This window comes from Mustela nigripes, chromosome 4 (assembly GCF_022355385.1).
Source record: "Mustela nigripes isolate SB6536 chromosome 4, MUSNIG.SB6536, whole genome shotgun sequence".
NCBI classification, from domain to species: Eukaryota; Metazoa; Chordata; class Mammalia; order Carnivora; family Mustelidae; genus Mustela; species Mustela nigripes.
In genome coordinates, this window is record NC_081560.1 from 100,572,011 (window position 1) to 100,597,642 (window position 25,632).

Genomic DNA, 25,632 nt, shown 5'->3' on the forward strand with positions numbered 1-25,632 from the left:
TCAAGATGTCAGCTCTTCCCAACTTGATCTATAGTATATTCAATGCAATTCCAATCACAATCCAAGCAAGTTATTTTCTGGTGATGAAAACCTGATTCTAAAGCTTATGTGGAAAATCAACAGACCAAAAATAACCAACAGAATATTGAAGAAGAACACAGTTGTAGGACTGACACTACACAATTTTAATACTTATTTTAAGCTACAGTAATCAAGATTGTGCAGTATTGGCAATAGACAAATAGATCAATGGAACAGAATAGAAAGCCCATAAATAGATCCACATAAATAGTCAACTAATTGCTGAAAAGGAGCAAAGACAACACAATGGAGCAGAGTTTTTTTTGTTTTGTTTCATTTTGTTTTTAACAAATGGTCCTGGATCAATTAGACATGCACATAAAACAAACAAACAGAAAACAGACTTTATGTAACCTGAAAGATTAACTCAAAGTGGACCACAGACCTAAATGTAAAATATAAAACTATAAAACTCCTAGAAGACAGGAAGATAACATAGAAGAAAATCTAGATGACCTTTCATCTGGCAATGACTCCCCCCCCCCACCCACCAGTAGAGAGTGCTTCTATGTTAAAAAGTTTAGAAGATGGAAATATCTCTTGGAGTTATATTCTGAATATTTGTTCAGGAAGGTTAGTGTTAGCAGGCTTCATCCTCTGGGGGACTCAACAGCAGGTAAGTAAAGGAGGACTGGAGACAGCAGCTTCTTCTGGAGGAGAGAAAGCCTAGTGCACACTGGTGTAGAATGCACCAGCAGCTCTCTTACGTCAAAATTTCTTTGGGATCCAGCTTTACCAATAAACTTGTTGCCTCTGACTATATATAGGGCCTTCTCATCTGTGCTTTGAACATCACAGAAAACAAACCATTTCCTTCCTTCAACTTTATCAAGTTGGCTGTTTATCACAACAACAGAGCAAAGGGGGATTGACAGCTTAAAATTAGTGCTGAGATTGTCAGTCATGACAGTTCCCCAACTGTAATCGCAGACATACCAACTGTAGCATCAGTCATGGCTGCAATGGCACCTCCATGAAGGAAGCCAGCTGCTCCTTGCAGGTAAGGACCTCCTTGAAATATGTAAACTATTCTTTCTTCAACATTATTATGAAATATCACATATTCAAGGCCCAGGCCTTCCTTAAAGCTTCTAGGGAAGAGCTGGGGCTATGACTCTTGTTATTTTACAGGCTTTATGTCACAAAAAAGATTTTGAAGTCTTGAATACTTCAAGTTGATTTACATTTGTATTAAGGCAAACATTTCTAGGAGTCATCTTCATGTTTCTTCGTGAACTGGTCAAAGAGGAGTCTCACGTCCTTGTTCCAGCTGGGCACGAGAGAGAATGGTTCCTATTAATGATCTCAGAAGAAAACTACCTCTGCACAGCTGCATGGCCCCTCACTAGTGGGGGAACACCTCCTTGTGGAGGATCACTCCCCTTCAGCCCCCAGTTACAAGCAACAGCTCCACAGCTTGGCTCTCAGGGTGCCCAGGCTTTATCAGGATGGCTGCCTGGTCACCTGCCCACCCACTTGCTCCTGCCCATTCATGGAGGGGTATGTGACACCCAGCAATGACTTTTCAGATAAAACACCAAAGGCACAATCTATGAAAGAAATAGTTGATAAACTGGACATCATTGAAATTAAAACTTTCTGCTTTTTAATAGACACTGTCAAGAAAAATAAACAGACAAGCCATAGACTGGAAGAAAATATTTGCAAAGACATATGTGATAAAGATCTATTATCAAAAATATGAAAAAAAATTCTTAAAATTAAACAATAAGAAAATAGTCTCACTAAAAAATGAGATAAAGTCATTAACAGACATCTCATCACAGAATATATACACGTGGCAAATAAGTAGAGGAAAAGGTACTCCATGTCATGTCATCAGGGGAATGCAAATTAGAACAGTGAGATACTGCAGCATACCTACTAGAATAGCCAAAATGTCAATTAATTAACTAATTAATTAATAATACCAAATATTGGTGATGATATGGAGCAAGAAGAACTTCCATTCATTACGAGCATGAATACAAAATAGCAGCCAATTTGAAAGATGGTGTGGTAGTTTCTTATAAAACTAAACATAGTCTTACCATACTATCAGCAAAAGCACTCTCTGGTATTTACCGAAAGATGCTGAAAACATTTATCTACACAAATACCTGTATATGGATGTTTATAGCAGCTTTACTCATAATTGAAAAAACTTGGGAGGAAACCAAGATATGCTCCAGTAGGTGAATAGATAAACTGTGATATAGCTAGACAATGGAATGTTATTCAGCACCTAAAGAAATGAACTATCAAGCCATGAAAAGACATAGAGAAAATTCAAATACATAGTTCCATGTAAAAGAAGCCAGTATGGGAAGGCCATACATTGTGATTTCAACTCTGATTTTCTAGAAAAGGAAAAACTATGCAGGTAATAAAAACATCAGTGGCTGCTCAGGATTGGTAGGAGAAAGAAATGAACAGGCAGGGCACGGAGGATTTTTAGGGTACTGGAAATACTCTTTAGGCTACCATAATGGTGAATATATGTCATTATACACTGGTCAGAATGTACAAAAGTGTACCCTAATGTAAACTATGGACTTTGGGTGATAATGACATATTAATGTAGGTTAATCAGTTGCAACAAATATACCACTCTGCAGCGATGGGGTGTTGATAATGGAGGAGAGGGCATAAGGGATCCCTCTGAACCTTCTTCTCAATTTTGTTATGAACCTGAAAATAATAAAGTCTTTAAAAAACAAAAGCAAAAACAAAAAAAAGGTAGTATTTTAGTCCTCAGAGTTTGACCAAATTCTGTAAGTTTTCATAAAATCTTTTCATTAACTTTGTTTTCTCAATAACCTATGATAGTATTTTTAAATTTCCTCTTTGGCTCCAGAGCTACTTAGGAATTTTTGTTTCTTTTGCACTCAAAATAGGAATCAGTGAATAAGTCACCTCTTTTTCTAATTTTAAGCCTATTTTCAGCTCATCTATATATACATTTACCACTATATGCACCATGAAAAAGAAGCTCCAAGTCATCAAAGTCCCTATTTATCCATCCTCAGGAAGAGACACAAGAAATCCTACCTCAGCAACCTTCATAGCCATTTCCTATCTTTTACTGCTGATGAGATCCTGGCTGAAATTCCCCAGAGCTGACAATATAACCAATAACATTAATATGAGAATTTTTAGTAATACATGCCTCCATTCCACAATATTAGTTTTATGCTATTTTTTCCCTCTATCTTACATTCTGACGGTTCAAATTGAGAAGAGAAATGAAAACACTTCAGGAGACTTATTTATATCCATTTTATTAAATTCCAACTCAATCCATGAAGGCTGTAAGAGACTGTGTATCAGAGCTGGAAGCTACTTGGGGCAAATTTCTGCATTTTTTCCCACTTCACATTGTTAAATTCAGTAAAAATGCTTTGAGGAAACAGGCAGGAACATTGAATGAATTTAAATCTATTTCAGCAGCTGACTTAATCTGATAAACGTGCACCCCTCTTTAGAGAGTAACTAAAAGTTAAAATTTAAAATAGGCTCCATTTTACCTCACTCTATGTGAAGAAAAGGGATATTGCCAAAGGAAAATGTCAGCAGTGATGTCAGCCTTTCCAGCCTTCAGGGCCCGTGGTTTTATGTCAGTCCTTTGGTGCACGAGCACCTCAGCAGCGAAAATGAGCAGATAAGAAAATTAAGTGAGAAGTGAACTGGATAGGGGTTTCGAAGAAACGGGGAGGTCTTCCCTCTAGACCGTGTTTACTTGAAAACACCAGTTCTCAAAGAGTGTCCCTTGAACCAAGAGTATCAGTCTCTCTTGTGTGCTTGTTAGAAATGCAAATTCATGGGCACTTCTGAACCTATTGAATCAGAATCTCTGGGGATAGAGCTCAGAAAACTGTGTTAAAACCTCATCAGAAGATCTTATGCATATTAAAGTTTGAGAAGCATTGAGGTAGGGAAAGATATTCAATTAGGCAAATTGGGTAGAAGAAATTCAAAACGTCAGAACTAACTATGAAGACAAATGGGAATAGTCACTTAGCTTCTGGGATTGGTACAGCCAGAGCAAGACCATAGCCCACAGCTTGTGCAGAAGAGGTCCAGAGAGGAGGTTTATATTTTTAATTAGCAGAGTTATTGGCAGGAATTATGCAGGATTTGGGGGCCTAGACAAGCTAAGGAGTTTTAACAGCTCTTGTCTACTCCCAGCAGTGAACTGGATTGTTAAGGAGTTAAACCAAAATTCAAGTCTGATTGTAAAGGTTAGAATCGAATTAGAATCTAATACAATCATTAGATAGATAAATAGGGCAGGGAACAAAATGAACACTACCACATATGCTCCACAAATGTCTGGAGCTAATCTCCTGCACAGAAACAAGAGGTCTGTAGTCAGTAACATTAGGTTTGGTCCCACTTGATGAGTGGGTTGAGGGCTCTGACTTAGTTTCTGCTTTGGTCAGTGATGATTTAAGAACTAGCTCCACCAAGGCAATGCCTGGCAGGTGAAAGAAGGAGACAATAGTGGAGAAAATGGGAAACTACCCATCCTGACATTAGCATTGAAATTCCAAGATCCTAGAAAAATCCTAGTTCCAGAAAAACCAAGAGGTTCAGTGAGCCAACAGTCAAGTAAATTCAAATTCTCTGAGGTAAATATAACACCTGTAATTTACTCTTTGTTATCTTGGCATCTTGTTAAGTCAATGTGATTTGAAGGTATATATTTATAGAAATTTGCATATCTGCTTACTCTTTATAGACTGTGGACCAAAAAATAATTGTAAGTGCACATTATGTGAAATCATGTGCTATAGATTTGGGGTGGGGTTTTTTTGGTAATAATCAAAAAGAAAGGAAAAATTATATTTTCAGCTTTTAATCAATGCTTACTAGGTAGGCGGATATTTGAAGAGCTACGGGACACCTGGAGTAACAATACTTGAAACTAAGGGACAAAACTTTGGAGCAGATGTGTTGTGAATGAATTACAAAGTGGATGAATGAATCAATAATCACGAAACTATTGGACACATAAAGAGATTCCAAACAGGTGCAGGATAAAGCAACCAACTCTGATCTATTTTACCAAATTAGAGAGCTTATGTCATGTTATTTAGAACAACTTGTGAAGAAAACCAGTTCTCCTTAACTTGAAAAGAATTATTTCAGCTCTTGCTTTATACTTTTGATATAAATCACTACTATTAGAATTTTCTCTAGAAAATCATTCTTAAAAAAACCACATCTTTTAAATAAGGCTAATTTTATAAAATCTATCAATAGGTGTAAGGGGCTTGGGACTCATCCCTATAAATTATGAGTCTATAACAATGCCTTCTAGGTTTAAGATTTCATAAATAAAAAAATCAAACATTAATTGAACTTAAAAAATGCATTATTTCTTGCAGAGAAACAGCTGCATGAGAGTCAAGAATACAATGATTTGAAGCCCTTTCAAAAGCAAACATTTTATATAAATTTTTATATAAATGTTGTTCAAAAGAAACCCTTTATACCAAGTCAGCATTGCAAAAACTATGAGGAAAAAGATGACTTTTATAGAAAACAACTGTTCTAATAAACTGTATCTAATAGTTTGGATCTTCTTAAATTGTCTGAATTCTATTTATCATGGTCCAAAAAGTCCTCAGGATCAGTCAAAGTAAGACAATTACCATATGATTTCACTCATATATGGAATTTAACAATGTATGTTAACAATACCGGAATTAAAATTAAAAACTTGAGAAAAGCCTTCAGGAAATAAATACATACATAGGAAGTTGGTAAAATTTATTCTAAAACAGTTACCCAGGAAAAAGAATAAAAGAAGATCAATTTTTAATGTCTGGATCAAGCTATTCCACTTTAAAACAACCTTAATTCCTGGGGGAATGCAGAAAGACTGCCTGGGCTCTTCCACTCTCTTATAATTGGTATGAGGCTTGAGAATATTCCTGAAGGTTTTTTCAATCATTTGTTTTAACATATGTAATTAAATGACAAAAAATTTCTAATACTAAATAATTTTCAGCATGGAATTATTAAGGTTTCTTAGTATGGATGACCTGTTGGATACAATATGTTCAACAGGTGACTCCAACATTCTGAGTGTGTGTGTATGACACTCACTTGGATAAGAAAAGAAAGAGTACTTCTTGAGTGTGAGATATTAAATTTTTCAATATGCAAATGTCTCCATGGTTCAGTTACAGTTTTAAGTAAATAATCACAGGGTAGAGGGTCTGGTTTTAAACGGTGAGTAGCTAGCAAAGTCAAATTGCCATTCCTTAGCTTGTTAAATTGCCAAGGAAAATGGGTGGATGGATGGATGGATGGATGGATGGATGGATGGATGGATAGATGATAGATACATACATACATACATACAGAATGATGACAAAGTAAATAATTATCCATGGGGAACTTAAGAGAAGTAATATGTTTAGGGCAAGGGTGGGTAGTGAATGTGTGGAGTGTAAACTGGTAGTGAGTTAGAGTAGGGAATAGTTAGTGAGTAGGTGAGGTTGAAGCCTAGTAAACAAGCATGGGGAGTAGATGATGAATGGTTGGTAAAGAACTGGTATGGGTCAGGGATTAACCAGTGAGTGGATAGGTAGTGAGTAGGTGTAGGTAGCAAATGGCATGAGGTAAATGGTAAGGAATGAGTGGGTGTGAGGTGGAGAGAAGTAGAATATTATGGGCATAGATTGTAGGGGAGGGAAGTAACTAATGAGTGTATAGAGGAGAAAGATTAGGTATGAGTGGGTATGCATAGGGAGGTTGGTAGAGAGTGAATGTGGGGTGGGAAGTAAATAATGGGTGTGTGTGGTTAGAAGTTAAATATATCTAATCATTTAACTCCTAAGTGAGTGGTTGAGGGGGTTATAGAAGTGTGTAGGTAAGGAGTAGGTGTGAAGTGGGTTGTGTATAGCAAGTGGTTAGGTAGCATATGACACAGTATAGTTTTTAAGTCACTGTAGGGCAGGGTGTTAACAGGAAGTAAGTAGGGTTTGGGTTAGGATGTATATAGTAAATAGGTAGGTAGAGAGTGGATATGGGCCTGGACATGGTCCTCATGATGAAATTTGTCTAGTTCATTGGACCTGATTTTGGGCATGGAACTTGGTTTTGTAACTGTACTTTGAACATGAATTTTACCAGGATTTTTAATCTAAAGTTTGATTCTGCACTGGGACTGGACTTTGATGCTAAGTATTGAAAGAGAAACACTTGCCTCAGACCTGAACTTCCTGGACTTATCATGAAACCTAGATCTGGACCTTCAACCATGTCTTGGACCTGGACCTAGACCTTAGAAGTAGAAATTGAACCCTGTATTTGAACCTTGGATGAAAACCTCAAGTTGTATCTTTGATCTAGACCCTGTACTTGGATCTTAACCTTAATCTTAGATCTGAAATTGTTCCTTGGATTTAGAAATTGAACCATAATCTGGATCTTGAAACTAAATCTCAAATCTCTGACCAGACGTTGAACATGACCTTAGGCACAGAAATCAGACCTGGACATGGATCTAAGGTTTAGAACTTATTTCTGATTTAGACTTTAGAATTGGACTTTTGGCCTGAGACCTACACATCAAATCTCAAACCTGAACCATGAGATACCCTGGCCTGAAACAGAAACTGGACCTTGGGCCAGTTTTTATCCAGGATTTTGGACTGGAAATTGAGCTGAATCTTGTACCTTGTATTGTACCTTTGACTGGCGTTTGTACCTTATCTTTTGGTTTTCTCATGTCAGGACAGGTTCATCTCCTTACAAACTTGGTTCAGATGTCAAGGCTGATGATACGACACACACACCAAAAGGATATAAAAGGTTTATTATTTACATAGTGAGATCTTTCTGTGGAAAGCAGGGAAGGACTCTAGGGTGGTCTAAAGATGGCTGAGAGAGCAAAGAGGGGCAAGTCAAGAACCCAATATTGTGTATCCTGAGAAGTTAAGAGTGTCTTGGCTATTGTCAATAATACCTCAAACATTAAAGGGAATAAGGATTACTTTATGAGGCCTTGAATTGTAGATTATCTTAGACTTACATTTTGGGTAGGTATGGGGCAATAATTCCCAAGTTCTTCATGCTAAACATCATGTTTTTTCCATTGGTTAAACCCAACGGTCAGTTTGTGAACAATGACCAAGAATCTACAAAAATGTGAAGATGAGGGTGATTGTTGCATCCAGGCAGGGCATCCAGTGCTAAGGTAGCTGCCTAAAGTTCAGTCAGTTGCGCCAAGCTTTTGATTCTAGACTTTATCAGGGGCAAACAGTTAAAGTAAAACCCCTCCAGCTGACTCCATCGTGTATAATATTGGTAGTGCTATCTGTGAAGTATACCAACTCCCCTTCTTATTTACTCATTTACCCTCTTGTTTACTTATTTACTTATTTATCCTCTTGTTTCTAGAGGGGTCTTCAGGCAACCAAAGGGTCCAGAAGAGGAGTGACTTCCTCCAGTGCCATATGGCAAGGGGCTGAGGGCAAGGGGAAGCCACTTTTTACTGGAAAGGCAATATACCATGTGGTTTGAGTCTCACTTTATCCTAAAAATGTATTTATTTTTGTAGGGTTTCAATGGTCACCCCCAACCTACAGTCTATTGTCTCGAAGACCTAAGACATAATGACAAATGGGTACAGTCACAGGCTCAGGACCTGTGAGAAACCCCCATCTCTAGAAGGACTCAACATGGAGCCAGTATCTTTCATTCTACTGGTATATAGCATGGGGAATAGGAGATTAGAAGTTTATGGGTGACATGGCCTTTCCAGTTGGTCCACAGATTCCAGGAGGCAGAAAAGGAGGTTAGTAAAAACTCTAAAATAAAAGACTTTCTGGGGGAAGGGGACACTAATGTAAGTGCCTTTTATATTACAATTTGTACAGATTTAGAGCCTTTTGCGGTAGGGGTCCCCATTCAAAGTGGGCCGATTGATGAGTAACAGAATAGTCTTGAGTAAAATTGTAAATGAAGTATATATATTGCCTCCAAAACCCAAAAAGGCTGTGAAGATGCTGTCCATTGTAGGTGATGACAGTCAAGAGTTGTTTCTTGACATTGTGAGGAATGAAATGGCCTTCAATTAACCAAATATTGGCCAGGAATTTTGCTGAGGTGATGAGGCCTTGTACTATGTATGGGACATCACTTTCTGGTGAGCTCCTTTGTGAATGTTTGTATGTCCTGAACGAGTATGCCAAATGAAGCTCCTCAGAGGAAGATTCATCAATATAATGTCATGTCTACACTCCTGGAGAAAGTTATATGTGGTGAAAAGATGGTGTTGGATGGACTGTTGAGATACTCCATGGGTAGACGGGTTAAGGTATATTGTGTTCCTTTAAGGTAAAGGAAAATTGGTGGTGAGAGGCTATGTAAATGGGCCTGAAAAAAATGTACTAGTCAAATCTGTGACTGCAAAGTATTTACTAGTTGCTGATTGGATGGAGCTAATAATTTCTGTAATACTGAGTTTTAGATACCTTAATGGATGGGACCATGGCATTTAATAATTCATTGTAAGCACCATTCATTGTTTCCAGGTGTAATAACGAGCTAAACTGGGCCTAAATAGACTTCATATTACAGGTTTCAATCCTTGAAATGTTGTTTTAATTTATTCTGGGCTGTGTTAACAATTATAATAGGTTGGAACAAATCCACAGGGTTTTTTGTTTGTTTGTTTGTTTTGTCAAAACAATTTTAAGTGCCAAAGACTTAATTTAATTTTAATTTATTATTTATTAGGTTAGAGCTTCCTTCCCCACTATGAGATTAGAGAAAATAGAGCTATAACCATGGGGAATTTAGGCAAGGCAATAGTTTTAAGGTGAGACATACTTATGTTCCTTCTATTTTACATTTGCAACTCCTTTAAGATTATAGGAGGTACCTTATGCAAACTTAGTGAGAACCCCAGGTATCGGGTGACTTATTTAAATTTAGTGGGATTCCCCAGGTATAATTCTAATTTGAGCTCCAATACAGATTAAGGTCCATATTGATGAAAGTTTACCATTTGGAGCATTTCAGCAGATGTTAAAGTTAATTTATAATTTAGATGTTAAAGTTAATTTAGATATTAAAGTTAATTTTATCTTTTTATAGTATAATATGTGTATATTAAGTTTAGTAAATCTTTGGTTTCCAATTAGGTCAAATTGTGGTGCAAATGTCCCACATTCAGGTCTAAAGTCTAAGTCCAAGTCTAATTCTAAGCCCAGTCTCCAGGTGCAAAGTATGGGGCTAATTTCAAGTGTAAGACTATGTCCAAGGAACAGAGAAGTTCCAGATCCAAGTTTCATGTTCAACATACATGTCCAAAATTAGGTCCAGTCCCAGGTCTAAGGTCCAGACCTTAGTTCCTGGTCCAAAGCAAGAGGAACAGTTACTACAATCACAACCATGGTACTAAGAATAGATTCAAAGTCTAGGTCTTTCAGTTCAAAGACCAGGTCAAATCAATTACAAATCCATGTCGGATGCTTAACTGACTGAGCCACCCAGGTGCCCCTCCTACTAAAAACATAAGAATAATGTATGCTACTGAACTTGCTTATACTTATACTTATTTTCATAAATACTGCCTTGATACCTTAACTTGTTTAAACTAATATTAAGAAGATACACCAGAAAAAAAAAAGAAGCTACATTTGAGAACAATATATGATTATGTACCCATCTACATAAATACTTACTGAGTTCACTATATTTGCTTTGATTTAAAATAAGAAGATATTTTTGAAAACAGTATGTGGCTCTCAGATTCTGTTCACAAATACTGCCTGGATTCATCACAATTTCCTCAAACACTAAATATGTGGTTTCTTTTAAAAGAAATGTGTAAATAAATCCTGCTTTTCAAAACTACTAAACCTGGACATTGAACCTAAACATTTGACCTGTGTCTGGATATGACCCTGGACCCTGGAATTTATACCTGGCCCTCAATATTGGACCTAGATTGTGGACCAAGGACCTTGGCTCTGGACCTCGAACCTTGAATTGCACCTAGACCTTGACCTTTGACCTTGGATCTAGACCTCAACTTATGCATTTGAACTGGACCTTGGATATTAACCTCTAAATTTAGACCTGAACAACACACCTGCACTTATAACCTGGTTATGGACATGCACCTTGGACTGGGAAATAGGACTTGAACATAAATTCTGAACCAGAATCTGGTTCTGGATTTTTCTAATTCCTTCACTTGACCTAGAATATGTCTTTGAACTTAGACCTTTGACCGGGGCCTGTAACCAAAATTCAAACCTGTATATGGATGTCGAGCTTATACCTAGACATTTCAGGTCCAATGTCCAAGGCAAAACTAGGCATGAGGCCTACTGAAAATACCAAATGTACAGTTTCAACATCAAGGTCTAAGTCAAGGTACAAGTTTAAAATTCTGGGCCCAAGTCCAGGTCAAATGTAGGCCCCATATCTAATACAAAGGTCAAAGGCCCAGTTCCAAGATCCAGGTCCATGTCAAGGCACAACGTCAAAGTCCATGTCCAATCTTCACAACTAATATAAGATTAACTGTACTGAAAGTCAAGGTCCCCTGGAAGAATCTAAAGTTCAGATCTAGAATCTAAGCTTAAAGTCCAAATTACAGGTCCAAGTCTTGCTCTAGTGCCTGATTTGATGTCCAAGACCCTGGACATTTGTGTCCAGATCCACAAACAATTGCAAGTTTTAAGTCATGTCTAGGTCTAATGGACACTAGACTGGATAGTTATAATGTCCAAGATCAAGGTAAAATCCAGATCCAGATTTCAGATCCAAGTCCTAGTTTGAAGTAAAGCTCCAAATCAAAGATCTAGACCTACTACTGAAATCTAAAATCCAAAGAAAATGTTCAAATTCCAGGTCTGAAGCCAAGTTCAAGGTCCTAAACAAATGTCCAGGATCAGGCACAGATTCTGGTCCAGTTCCAAGATCCAGTAAAATCAATGTCTACTTTTAGCATCAGTGTCCTAGACTCTCAGTTAAGATAAATGTCCAAGTCCAAGGTCAGGGCCATACCTAGCTCTGGAATCGAGGTTTGTGTGCAAGTTTCAGGTTTAGAGTCATAGTCAGGCATAGACATGAGGTGTAGGTTCAAGGTCCAGTTTCAGGGTCCAGAGCTGAGGTATATGACAGAGTTAAGAGGTCCATGTCTAAGACCTAGCTCTAAGATCAGCCTCTCTAACCAAGACCAGGTCAGATCCAAAGTCCTGGACAAATCTGGGTCCATGGTTGAGACGTGACTTCCTTTTTTTTTTTTTTTTTAAGATTTTATTTATTTATCTGACAGACAAAGATTGCAAGTAGGTGGAGAGGCGCACAGAGAGAGGGGAGGAAGCAGGCTCCCCGGTGAGCAGAGAGCCTGTGATAGGGCTCCATCCCAGGACCCTGAGACCATGACCTGAGCCAAAATCAGAGGCTTTAACCCACTGAGTCACCCAGGTGCCCCCATGACTTCCATTTTTAAGGCACAAAACCAGATTCACATCTAGGTGAGATCCAAAAATAAAGAGCAGTTTGTGTTCTGAGGTTGGAACAATGTCCAGGTTCAAAATTCAGGTCCAAAGTTCTAGAACAAGGTCCCAGGTCCACATCCAGTACTCAGGTCAGAGCCAACTTTCATGTCCATAAATAAGACCCCAGTCACTACCTATCCTTACTTCACACTAATTCAGTACCTACAACCTGCCGCATACCTACTTGCTACTTACATTTCACCTCACAGTCACTTACTACCTATCCCTACTCCATAGCCATTAACTAATTACCCCAGCAACACTAACTCTAAGCATACCTTGCCCCACCTCTACTCACTACCTTGCTTCATATCACCTCACTACCTGCCCCTCACCCCATACCCAATCACTAACTATACTCTGCCCCAAGCCTACTCTTTATCTCACTCCACCCCCTGACCTACACTCACTCTGTCTACATATCCATACATATACTAACGACCTACTCCTCACCCCATACCCACTCAACATCTAATCCACCCCACAACTAATAGTTACCTATCCTCTGCTCCAAAAACTCACTACCTATATGCTGGTTATACAGAAAGTACAGCTAGATTATAAAACACAGTAATTAGCCTGAGTGGCTCAGTGGGTTAAGCATCTGCCTCCAGCTGAGGTCATGATCTCGGGTCCTGGGATCAAGCCCCACATCAGGCTCTCTGCTCAGTGGGGAGCCTGCTTCCCCCTCTCTCTCTGCCTGCCTGTCTGCCTACTTGTGACCTCTCTCTGTCGACAGAGAAATAAAATAAATAAATAAGATCTTTAAAAAAAAAACCACAGTAATTAATTATAAGGTAATAAGCTGGTATTGACTAATTTGCCCACTTATTCATTCACACATTCATTTCACAAACATTTATTACTTACCTCATGCACTTATTTAATATCAGAAATTGTTTTAGATAAAAAATAAGAATAAAACATAAGAACAAAAATTAAACATGATTCCAAACCTCCAGAATACTTCAACCTGAAGAAGGATATCCACAAGTAAATTGATTATCATAATTAATAAAGTGAGTACTAAAATAGAAAAAAGGTAGAGGCTCTGATGAAACAGTGAGACATCTGGCAGAAGAGTCCATGGGAAAAGGGGACACTTGCTCCAAACCCTGAAACACAAGTTGGCCTGAAGCAAAAAGAGCCTCATGGGTAAAAGAGCCTGTGGCATCATCATAGAATGACCACACAGATAATCAGATAATAGCAAGATTATTAAATAATGTATATAGCAAGAATCATGTTGAAAACTGCAATAATGATTCAATAATGCTCACATACCTCTATGATGTAGGTGCTATTATCATATTCCTTTGTTAGGGGAGAAAACAAAGGCAAAGAGAGGCTGACAACTTTCCCAAGGTCTTGTGGCTACTGAGGAGGAGAACCGAGACTGCAGCCTAAGACTGTTAGGAAGCCAAAGCTTGGTATATACTGCTTTCCTATACCAACAAGAATAATGAAGGTTGAAAACAAGAAGTAGGAAAAGATAGATCATAAGGGTCTCATGTAGATTTGATAAAATTTGGGGCTTTCTCTTGAAGTCCATTGATGAATTCACATAGTAACATTTGTTAGGCATTTTGATGCTAATTATAAAAGTAATTTCATTATTGTTATAAAAATTATACAATAGGAATCCCCAAAATGGCAACATAGGAGGCCCCTGAATTTCCTTCCTCCCACAGACCCACCAAATATACAACTACACATGGAACAATTTCCTCTGAGAGAAATTCAGAATCCAGTTGAGTGACTCCTAAACAGTGGACCACCAAGAAAATAACAATATTGAAATGAGTGGGAAGGGCTGAGACACTCTCTCCTCATAAACTCCAACCATGCACATCATGCAGTCATGAGGGAATGTCCAACTTCCAGCTTTTCCCTGAGTAACAAAGGGTTTGGAACATACAACTAGTGCCCCACGTTTCAAGTCTACCATCCAAAGGATGACCTTCAAATCACCTAGCTCTGAAAGCCAAGAAGACTTGCATGTATAAGTTCCACAAGACTATAGCAAAAAAAAGCAGCAGCTGTTAATGGGCACACGGCACTGTCCATGGCTTTCCCTTTGAGCTCAGCACAGAGGGTAAAGGAAAAAAATGCCCACCTCCCAGTCTTTCCCGGGAAGGGGTTGGACTACATGCTAGCTGCTGCTCCTCTGGGTGCTGAGTAAGAGCCTCCCCAGAGCCTGAAAGAGCCAGGGGGTTCATCCTATACCTTCTCCTTTTGACTCACTCCAACAAAAACCAAGTCACCAGAGTCTCTCTAGGAGGAGTTTGTCACACATCTAATGCCCCAACTCTTGTGACTTCTACTTGAAGGACAGGTCTTCAAATCTGTCCTAGATCTGATAGTCAAGAGGTCTTGGAATTCAAAAGTCCCACAGGGACATATTTTAAAAACAACAAAGCAGTTTTCAAACAGGCACACAGCAGTTGCTGTACCTATCCTTGGGCTCACCACAGAGGAAAGCAGGTAAAAACATCCAAGATTCTCCCTGGCAAAGGAGATTTGACTGCCTTCTCTCCCTGCTACTCCCTGAACCCCTTCAAAAATATCAGCAGGTTTTTTTCAGCAGAATTCTTGTGAGCAGAAGGCAGTGGGATGATATATTAAAAGTTCTGGTTGGGCGGGACTGCCAACCTGAAAAAAGCGTCTTTCAGAATCAAAGGTGAGTCAGTTTTCCAGACAAACGAAAGCTGATAGAATTCGTTTCCACTAAACTGGCTTTAACAAGAAATGTTAAAAAGACTTCTTCAAGTTGAAACCAATGCATGCCAATTAGTTACATGAAAACATATAAAAGTACAAAACTCACCTGTAAAGAAAAATACATAAATTCATAATACTCCAATAATGTGAATCACTCCGTTAGCTGAGAAGGCTCAATTATGTTCCAGACAACTGAACAACTCTTGGGCATGAACTCCTGCCCTGCCCAGACATCCTTTCAATCCTTTATATAATTTGCCACTCGTTCATTAAATAAGAATGTTCATTGAGAGTTTAACTGATGCTGAGCTCAGTGCTGGGCACAGAGATACACTTGTAAGCACGACAAATACAGTACCTCTCCTTGCAGGTTCACTGTTGAGTGACAGAGACTAACCCTGGACAAGAAATGACAGGTGAAATGTTTACAGTGATGGGAAGGTCCATTGACACATGAAATACAGGCACCCGACCTGGCTACAACGTCTCGAGAAAATTTTGAAGTTAAATCTGAGATCTGAAAAAAAAGACATTGGCTGGGGAAAGAGTGAAAGAAGAATATTCCAAATGAAGCAACAGCAGTATGTGTTGAAGGCTCTAAAGTAGAGGAAAGTCTGGCACTTTTGAAGGACAGAAAAATATTCCAATATGGCTGGGACATATAGAGTAAGGTGGGTGAGCTTGGAGACCTTGGCCATGACCCATTAAGGCAGGAGTTTGGAGGCCACTTAAGAGTGACAGGACCCTGAAGTTTCTTCCATAGCAGAGTTCCATAGAGATGTGGAGACATTTAGTGTAGCCCTCTGAGTCACGCAGGCTTGAGTGATGTGGAAAGGTAAAACAGGAGACGATTCTTTTCCAGTGAATGATGAGGACATTAGACTAGACCGGTGTCAGTGGTGTGTGTGTGTGTGTGTGTGTGTGTGTGTGTGTGTGTGTGAAGTGAGAGAGAAATATCTCAGTTCACAAATTCAGATAAACAAAAAACCCTTCCCTGATAATAGATTCTGTACTATTTCAGTAATTTCTCATCTTCAGCATCTAAAATCCTATTTGCCCTGGTATCACCTTTTTTTTTTTCTGACTCTTCTCCTTCCGCTCTCTCTCTCTCTCTCTCACACACACACACACACACACACACACGCTTTCACTGCCTCTCTTCTTACCTAAGGCAATTTTAAATCATGTTGACTTCTCCAATTTCTCCATCAAATTCACTCAGCACTACTTTTTCTCATCATTAGAAGGCAAGAGGTGGATAGCAAACAAAACATTTATTATTTTTACATAGTTCTTTTTTCTGCATTAAAATTAATTCATTGTGTGTTGTGAAGTAAGCTTCTGTCTTTTTAATCCAAATACTTGGCCACTTTTTCCAAAGCGATGTACAGAACAACCTGTATCTCCCTCTTTTGTTCTTTACATAGTGCTTATACATACCTGACTTACTTGGGATCTGCTTCCTTACAGTGGTTTATTTTCCATTTTTAATATTGCCTTGGCTAGTCTCATCTGTTTATTTTCCAAGACCTTTAGAATTATTGAATCAAGGTTTAAGAGACATAGATTCAAATTGCATTAAACCAATAAATCATTTATACTCAGTGGTAGCAGTGTCTAATTTATAATAGTTGACATTTTCAGCCATAAACTATTTGCTTCTCTCAATTTATTTGTCTTCTTTTATGTTTTCAGTAATAATTTTTACTATTAATTTTAAGGTTTTTTTTATACAACTCTCACACATTTCTTATTCTTTTGCTGTCACTATTTTTTTTTTTACAATGCAATTTATATGTGGCTATTTGTTAGTCACTGAACAAATTCTTATTGAGCACACACCAAGTGTTAGGCATTGTACATAATAGGTGTTGATGAACAAGAGAAATGTTTTTAAAAGGGAGTTCAAATGTGCTTTGACATATATAACAGGAATGTTTACCCAGTCTCAAGACATTTCTTAGTGAAATGATGCAAAACTAACTGAACTCAAACAGGACCCTTAGGTGGCATTTTGGAACCTGTGTGGGTAATTTTGTTGTCACAATGAATGGGGTACTTCTAAGATTTTGTATATGGTGGATGTCATTGACATTTTAGATTCAAGAAAGCCTAGTCACTAAGAAAAGGATGACAAAACCAGATTGGAGGCAATGAGAGGAATATAGATGGAAATGCCCAGAAATCTCTGAAATGAACACATGGATATTTAATATTAAAACACAGGACAGGGCACCTGGCTGGCTCAGTTGGTTAAGCAACTGCCTTTGGCTCGGGTCATGGTCCTGGAGTCCCCGGATCGAGTCCCACGTCAGGCTCCCAGCTCCATGGGGAGTCTGCTTCTCCCTCTGTCCTTCTCCCCTCTCATGCTCTCTCTCACTGTCTCGCTCTCAAATAAATAAAAATCTTAAAAAAAAAAAAAAAAAAAAAACAGGACAAAGCCATACCAGTAGTAACTGCATCACTGGCATAAGGATAGACATGACAGATTCCTGTAGAATATGAAAGGGTCATTTCAAAAATTTTTATTTATTTAATGCTTCAAGTTTTAATTTAAATTCTAGTTAGTTAACATACAGTGAAATATTAGTTTCAGGAGTAGAATTTAGTGGTTCATTACTTGTATATAACACCCATTATTCATCATAGTAAGTGCCCTCCTTGATCCTCACCACCCATTAAGCCCATGCCTCCCACCCCAACTCCTCCCCAGCAATGCTCAGTTTATTCTCTATAGCTAAGAGTCTCTTTTATGGTTTTCCTCCCTCTCTTTTTGTTCTTTCCCCTATGTCCAACTGTTTTGTTTCTTAAATTCCACGTATGAGGGAAATCGTGGTACTTGTCTTTCTCTGACTTATCTCACTTAGCATAATACTCTCTAGCTCCATCCATGCCATGGCAAAAGGCAAAATTTTATTCTTTTAATGGCTTGCTCTATATCACAAAAATGTTTTCATTTATGAGCCATTGTAATGTTTCTATTAGAGTATAAAGGCAGTGCAACTCTGTATCTGCTATGAGAAAGAAAAAAAAAATGTAACTGGATGCCATCCTTGACAGTCAGCCCTCACATTAAAGAGAGAGGTGGGTCCTTCACCCAGGGAAAAAGCAGTGATGAGACTGTGTCCATGAAGGCTGTCCATAGACCAACCACATTTGGTCCTCATTTTCTAAAAGAGAAGTAGAATATGATTTTGTAAGAATCTGGGAAATAGATGAAAGAAATACACCTTGCCAATAACTAGCTGTAAATCCAATGCAGATTACACCCGATTATTAACACTATTTGTCCAGAAAGGTAAAGAGGACTTAAAAAAAAATAAAAAAAAAACATTCCTCTGACTAATGTCACTCTCTTGAATTCTTCTATTACAGGGAATCAATGCACAAATTAAGGGAAGGCCAACTCCTCTAATTTTTATTGAGAATTTCCTAGAATATACACAAGATACAGAAAAGGTTAACTTTTTAAAATTTTTTTACTTAATTTTATTTTTTCAGTGTAAAGTTTAATTTTTCTTAACACATAAAGACCTCCTACAAGCCAATAAGGTAAATATTTTTAAAGAATGAAACATATAGGGGCTCCTGGGTTAAAGCCTCTGGCTTCAGCTCAGGTCATGATCCCAGGGTCCTGGGATCAAGCCCCACATCAGGCTGTCTGCTCAGCTCCAGCCTGCCCCCGCCCCACACACACACTCTGCCTCCCTCTCTGCCTACTTGTGATCTCTCGCTGTCAAATAAATAAATAAAATCTTTTTTAAAAAAAAAGAAGAATAGAAACATATAGAAAAGTCACAATCATGAAATATACAAAATTAAGAAATTTAAATGCAAAGAGACAAATGAAAACACGCTTAATGTTACTATTTTTTATTTTATTTTATTTATTTATTTGACAGAGAGAGAGATCACAAATAGGCAGAGAGACAGAAAGAGAGATGAGGAGAAGCAGGCTCCCTGCTGAGCAGAGAGCCCCATGCGGGACTCGATCCCAGGCCCCTGGGATCATGACCTGAGCCGAAGGCAGAGGCCTAACCCACTGAGCCACCCAGGCGCCCCTAATGTTACTATTAATCAATGGAAAGCAAATTATAGCAACCAAAGATAGTCATTTTTATCTATCAGAAAGGCATACATTCTTTAAAGGATGATAGTATGCAGCAATAGGCATTTCTTAATACTACTTATATATGAGTTATGGATGAAAATTTGAAGAAGGTGATTTAGAAAAATAGGCAAAAGTCTTAAATGTATGTATATATTTATAATATGTGAAAGAATAGCCAATTAATAAAATAAATTATAGTACATCTTTAAGACAGTCAATAAAAAGTTGAATTAAAATATTTACAATTTAAGCAAGTAAAGGTATATATGTTATGATTCTAATATTAACACAATTATATATTCACATGTAGGCAAAGAAAAAATATTGAAAGTTTCCCACCAAACTTCCAGTATTTACCCCTCTGTAGGAGAATTCTGAGAGCTCCCCCCTTTATCGTGTTGCGTATACTCATTTTCCATGAACATGAATAATTTTTATAATTAAAAACGCACTATCAAAAAGAAAAAAAGTGTGAAACAGGGATTCATATAGGTGTATCATAACTTAACAAAAATCAAGTTGTAACCAAACGGTGAGTTTGGACCTTGGTGAGTCACACGTAGAAACTACCCAAGGAGGAATTGTCACACAAAGTAAACTTACTTGGAGATCACAGGGAATGACCTCCAAGCTCTGACTCCTAGAGCATGGCCTCCTTTTATTTAGGGTTAGGATGAATATTTAAAAAGGGGAGTCTTGTCATTATATGTAAAGGCAGGGACAGGTGCCTTCAAGGAAATACACAGACACTGTAACTATGTTATGTAAGTGAGGCTGTGCTCCTCCTTGGGTGGAGATTTTAGTATTATAATGAGGTAAGGGACTGTTGGTCACTCCGTGGTCCTGGATGGTTCATCTCCACAGGTGTGAGTCGGGGTGAAAGTCAAACTGGTCTGGGTGGTCTGGGTTACCAGAGCTCCTGGTCCAGGTGGTTGATACTGCTTAAAGAGTAGTTTCAGTTTCCATTACAGGCTGTTATGCCCCTCAAGTCTTTTGCCTGAGTTAAGAGATAAACAGGAAAGAAGAGCTTAAGGAAAAATGCTGGACAGTCAGTGGGTATAAGTAGGTGAGCAGTAAAGGTCAGGTCCAGGGGTCCAGCTGGTGAGAAAATTGGTGATAAACCAAAATACAACATGCGTGCTTTTTCTTCTAAACTCCGTGTTTTTATTACTATTACTATTACTTGCTAGTTGGAAATAAATATGTAAGTTAAAACAGCAAAATCAGAAAAGCACACAGGGGGTCCTTTCTGAGTGGATGGATTAGAAAAGTGTCCCCTCCCTCCTGGCTGATATAGCTTGATGCCAAGACTCCTGAAGCATGGCCCACTGCACTCGAAGCAGTGGGCACCACAGCCTGGTGGTCTTTTGTGTTTTGCACCAACTGCAACACGGGCAGTGGGACCAGGGAATATGAAAGATATTCAGGCTCGTTCAAAGGGCATTGGATATAAGATTTACAATCTCTTCCCTCAGAAAATAGTTGCAAGAAATAAGTCAGAACTTCACTGGCACCAAGTGAAACTCTCCTGAATTCTAAGGAGGAAAGTCCTTTATTATATAAAATACTAATTATGTGCTGTGTAATACTAATTATCTCACTGAGAGAGAGAAGTAAATCACATGGAACAAGCAGAAGAGCAGGTACTTATATCAACCAATGCAAAGATGATGGACCATATCTAATAAAGAACAATAGACAGTTAATAAGACCCTAAAATCAATATTTTTCCACAACAATGCAAGAGTAATTCAGGGGAGATGAAAAAATATGTAAATATGAGCAATTTTGTCTAAAGATGTGCAGTGCCTTCAAAGTGAGAAACATTTAGGAGCGATTCTGTGAAATAACCATAAAGATGCAGTTTTAATAACACAATGTGATTAATAAAAACTATAATTAATCTAAGGTACTATGACTTATATAAGGGATATACCTATTAATTCTAGAAAAATCTTCCCAATCTTAAACTGATTATACAGTGTTCTGTGCCCCACACCATGATCCAAACATTTCATTTCTGTGCTTCTGGCATTTTTTTTTTAACAACATAACCAGAAATACACTACAAGGTTTCACCCGCTGACCAAATGCTGATATTTTAACACATTTAAGAAGCTTGGGTTGTCACAGAAAATGGTATGTTCTCCAGTAGCTCCCCAGCCAGATTTCCACTGACCCACTACTCAGTGACTTGCCTTCTTTAATTTCTTGACAATGTTGTTTGTGCTCCATTACCTAACCTTGTTTCTGGGTGTGCCTGCGAGGGAGTTACGGAATGAGATCAACATTTGAATTGATAGACTTGAGTAAAGCACATGGGCACTGGCAGCCCTCCCGACACAGGTGGGCCTCATCCAACCCACGCAAGGCCTGGATAAAAGACTAAGAAAGCATAGAATAAAAGCACTAGAATAAAAGACTAAGAAAGCATAAATTCTCTTCCTGCCGGCCTGTCTTTGAGTTCAGACATCTGTCTTTTTCTCCCTTCAGACCCTACTCAGACTGGAACGATACCATCCGCTCCCCAAGGTCCAGCTTGCTGACTTGCAAACCCGGAGACTTCTTGGCCTCCCTAATCATCATGTACGCCAATTCCTTATCGTAAATCTCTCTCCTTCAATGGATGGATGGATGGATGGATGGACATAAACACATAGACAGAGGCGGAGGTAGAAGTAAAGATATAGAGATTAGAATATATGTCTATTATTGGTTCTGTTTCTCTGGAGAACCCAGATTGATAGAGATGATTACAAAGAAAAGCACAAATATACACACGTACACACAGTGGAGAGCATATGAGAAATTGTGCAGCTCCCAAAAGCAGTATATATACTCAGCATGCAGAGGAAAAGCTGTCTCTGAAAAAGAGTTGCTGAGTTGGAAAAGTTCAGCATCTTGATCTGTGCGGTGTTTACATGAGTGAATGTATGTGTCCAAATTCATGAAACTGTACACTTCAGATGTGTGCACTTCACTGCATTTATGTTATAGGTCGGTGTAACAAACGAAGGTACACTGGGAAAAAAATTCAGTAAAAGATTGAATGGGAAACTGTAACCAACAAAGTCAACATATGCCAAAACTGAATCTACTAAAGGATGTTAGGCTGCTCCCACAACCACTATTACCACTAATTAAGGAGATGGAAGAAGGATAAGCAATTTGAGGGCCTGTCCTCTAGACCCAAACTGGAAACCAAAGTGGGGGTGGGGGGGAGGGAAGAACTACTTATTGACGTGTTAATACTCTTTGCTAAGAAGACTGGTCTTTTGGTTGTCATGTGTATCACGACTGTGTTGTGTCAGTTAGCTGTAAATAAATCATCCTCAACCCTTAGTGACTTAAAACAAGACTGCAATTTCCTCCCAGCCCTATAGATTAGTAATTTGGGGCTGGGGTATACTCAGCTGGGCTTACTTGTGCTTTGTAGCCATTGAGGGTCAGCTGGGAGTTGATTGGTCCCAGAAAACCTCACTCACAAGGAGGCTCAGCAAAGATGGCAGAATGTCTGGGACAGCTGGACCCCTCTCTCCATGAGGTTCCCCGTCCCCCAAAGACCTGGATGGGGCTTGTGTAGAAGGCACAGTGTTCCAGGTGTTCCAATGATAGGGCGGAAGTAGCACAGTATCTTATAGTCCAGGACCAGAAGTGACAAAACATACTTTACCACATTTTTGTGTTCAAACAATCACAGAGCCAGCCCAGCTTCAAAGGGGAGGAGAAACAGATTCCACTTCTCACAGGAAGGACAACAGAGTCATGGAGGCATGGGAATAGCATGAAAGGAATTATTGTAGCCATCTTTTATAAAATGTTTCCCAGTTTATCATTTGACTTAGAACAACTTTTGAAAAATTAATATTTCCAGTATACATCACCCTGTATTTTGTGGTTTCTTACTTAGCTGTTACACTGAAAAACTCCTATTCCAAATCAAATAAACATTTACCTACATTTTCTTTCAATTATTTTAATTATTTTCGTTCAGGGTTCAGCAAACTTTTTTTCCCATAAAGGATCAGATGTTAATTATTTTAGTCTTTCTAAGCCATAGGGTGTCTGTAACAATTCTGCCTGGACAGCAGCCATTGGCATTATATAAACAAATGGGCATGGCCATGAACCAATAAAACCTTGCTTACAAAATCAAGAGATGGGCTAGATTTGGACCTTGGGTTGTAATTTGTTCACATCTGCTTTAAGATATCTGGTTTAGTGTTTGTGATATAGTGAGAAAAAAATATATATCTTTTCAAACAGTTGTCATAAAATAATTATTAAAATACAATCCTTTTCTTACTCTTTGTTACACCATATTTGTCATCTAGTCTTAGGATCAGTTTCCATGCTATACATGTAGTTCCACTAATCCCTCTATTCGTCATTTATTTTTAAGTATCTAGAAAACCTTATCATCTTTAATTATGTTTGCCCTTAAACTACATTTTTGCCAAGAAAGTGAAATATGCCCTCATTATTCTTTCTTTTTAAATATACCTCTGCTTATCCTACAAAAATGTGAGTTTTTGCAGGTGAACTTTAGAATAATTTATTTTTTTTTAATATTGTGACAATTTTTCTTTGGTATTCTCACCAGAGCAGCATTAAAATTTTATAGTAGTAAGGAAAAAACTCTTTACAGTATTAGGCCTTCTCCTTCAAAATCATGGCACTTCTCATTATTTAGCCCTTCTTTAATCTATGTTATGTTCAGAATCATAGTTTTCTTCTTAATTGGTCCACAAATTTCCTAGCTTCTTATTAGATATTTGTGGCAATATCTACATTTTACCTCATCTTCTGGGTCACAGAGGAAGACTACATTTCCCAGCTTCCCTTGATGTAAGGTGGATGATGAGCCTGGATTCTGGTCAACAGAATGTGGATGGAAGTAATCTATATCGTCCATCCTCCTCCTGTGGTCTCTTGGATGGATACAGAAGATGCCATGGAAAGCTCTAAGGCCCAGGAAGATGTCAAAACTACTAAACAGAAGAAATTTGGACCAGCTAAACTAGTATGAGGAAGCCTGACTACCCAAATCCATCTGCATTATGATGTGAAATATAAACTTTCAGCTGTCCAGCAACTGTTAAGTACCATTTTTTTTGTGATAACTGTTATTCTTCTCTGACTTATACAATATTTTGCACTTTTATTCCCATTGCAAATGAGTCATTTTTAAATTTTTTTCGAATTGATTATCTTATACATAGGACAACTTTTGTATTTGTAAATCATTTAATCTTGCAAGTTTACTAATTTCTCTGATTGTATTGTTTTTCCACTTGATACTCTTTTGATTGCCAGTTGGATGAGAGCCAAATAATGTTATTTAACTCTTCCTTTTGGAGTAACTGTAACTCAAATTTCTATTTCTTAATTTATTGAATTCCAGAAACTCTGCATTAATTATAAAAGAATCAGGGAGATAAAGATCATTTGACTTAACCTTGACTTTACTGAAAATGTCAAAATGTTTGCCACTATTAAAAATATTTCTTTAGGGCGCCTGGGTGGCTCAGTGGGTTAAGCCACTGCCTTTGGCTCGGGTCATTATCTCAGGGTCCTGGGATTGAGTCCTGTGTCGAGCTCTCTGCTCAGCGGGGAGCCTGCTTCCCTCTCTCTCTCTCTGCCTGCCTCTCCATCTGCTTGTGATATCTCTCTGTCAAATAAATAAATAAAATCTTAAAAAAAAAATATTTCTTTAGGGGCGCCTGGGTGGCTCAGTTGGTTAAGTTTCTGACTCTTGATTTTGGCTCAGGTTTGAGATCAAGCCTCCACACCCAGCATGGAGCCTACTTAAGATTCTCTCTCTCTCTCTCTCTCCCTCTCCTTCTGCCCCTCCCACCACATGCATTCTCTCTCTCAAAAAAATTAATTAATTAATAAGTTAAAAAATATTCTTTTATAAAAGATATGTAGTCTTTACCATGATATTTTTCTACTTATTTTTTTCAAGAATGAGTACTGAATATGAAAAATTTATATATACTGTTCTCTTCTGGCCTCTATAATAAAGTATATTCATTAGTTTTCTAATGTTAAACCATTTTCCTATTCCCTAGTTGGTCATGGAAATTCAATTTTTGGAAAACAGTGTTGTCTTCAACTTACTGGTAAAGGAATTTATTTATCTACATTTAAGGAATTTAAGTATCTATATTTCAGTTAAAA

At 38.1% G+C, this 25,632-nt stretch overlaps 1 pseudogene; it reads right to left on the reverse strand.

Annotated features, from left to right (window-relative positions):
* Window positions 1-784: 784 nt before the first annotated feature.
* On the reverse strand, window positions 785-22,035 carry LOC132015391 (acyl-coenzyme A thioesterase THEM4-like; annotated as a pseudogene).
* Between the last annotated feature and the right edge of the window lie 3,597 nt (window positions 22,036-25,632).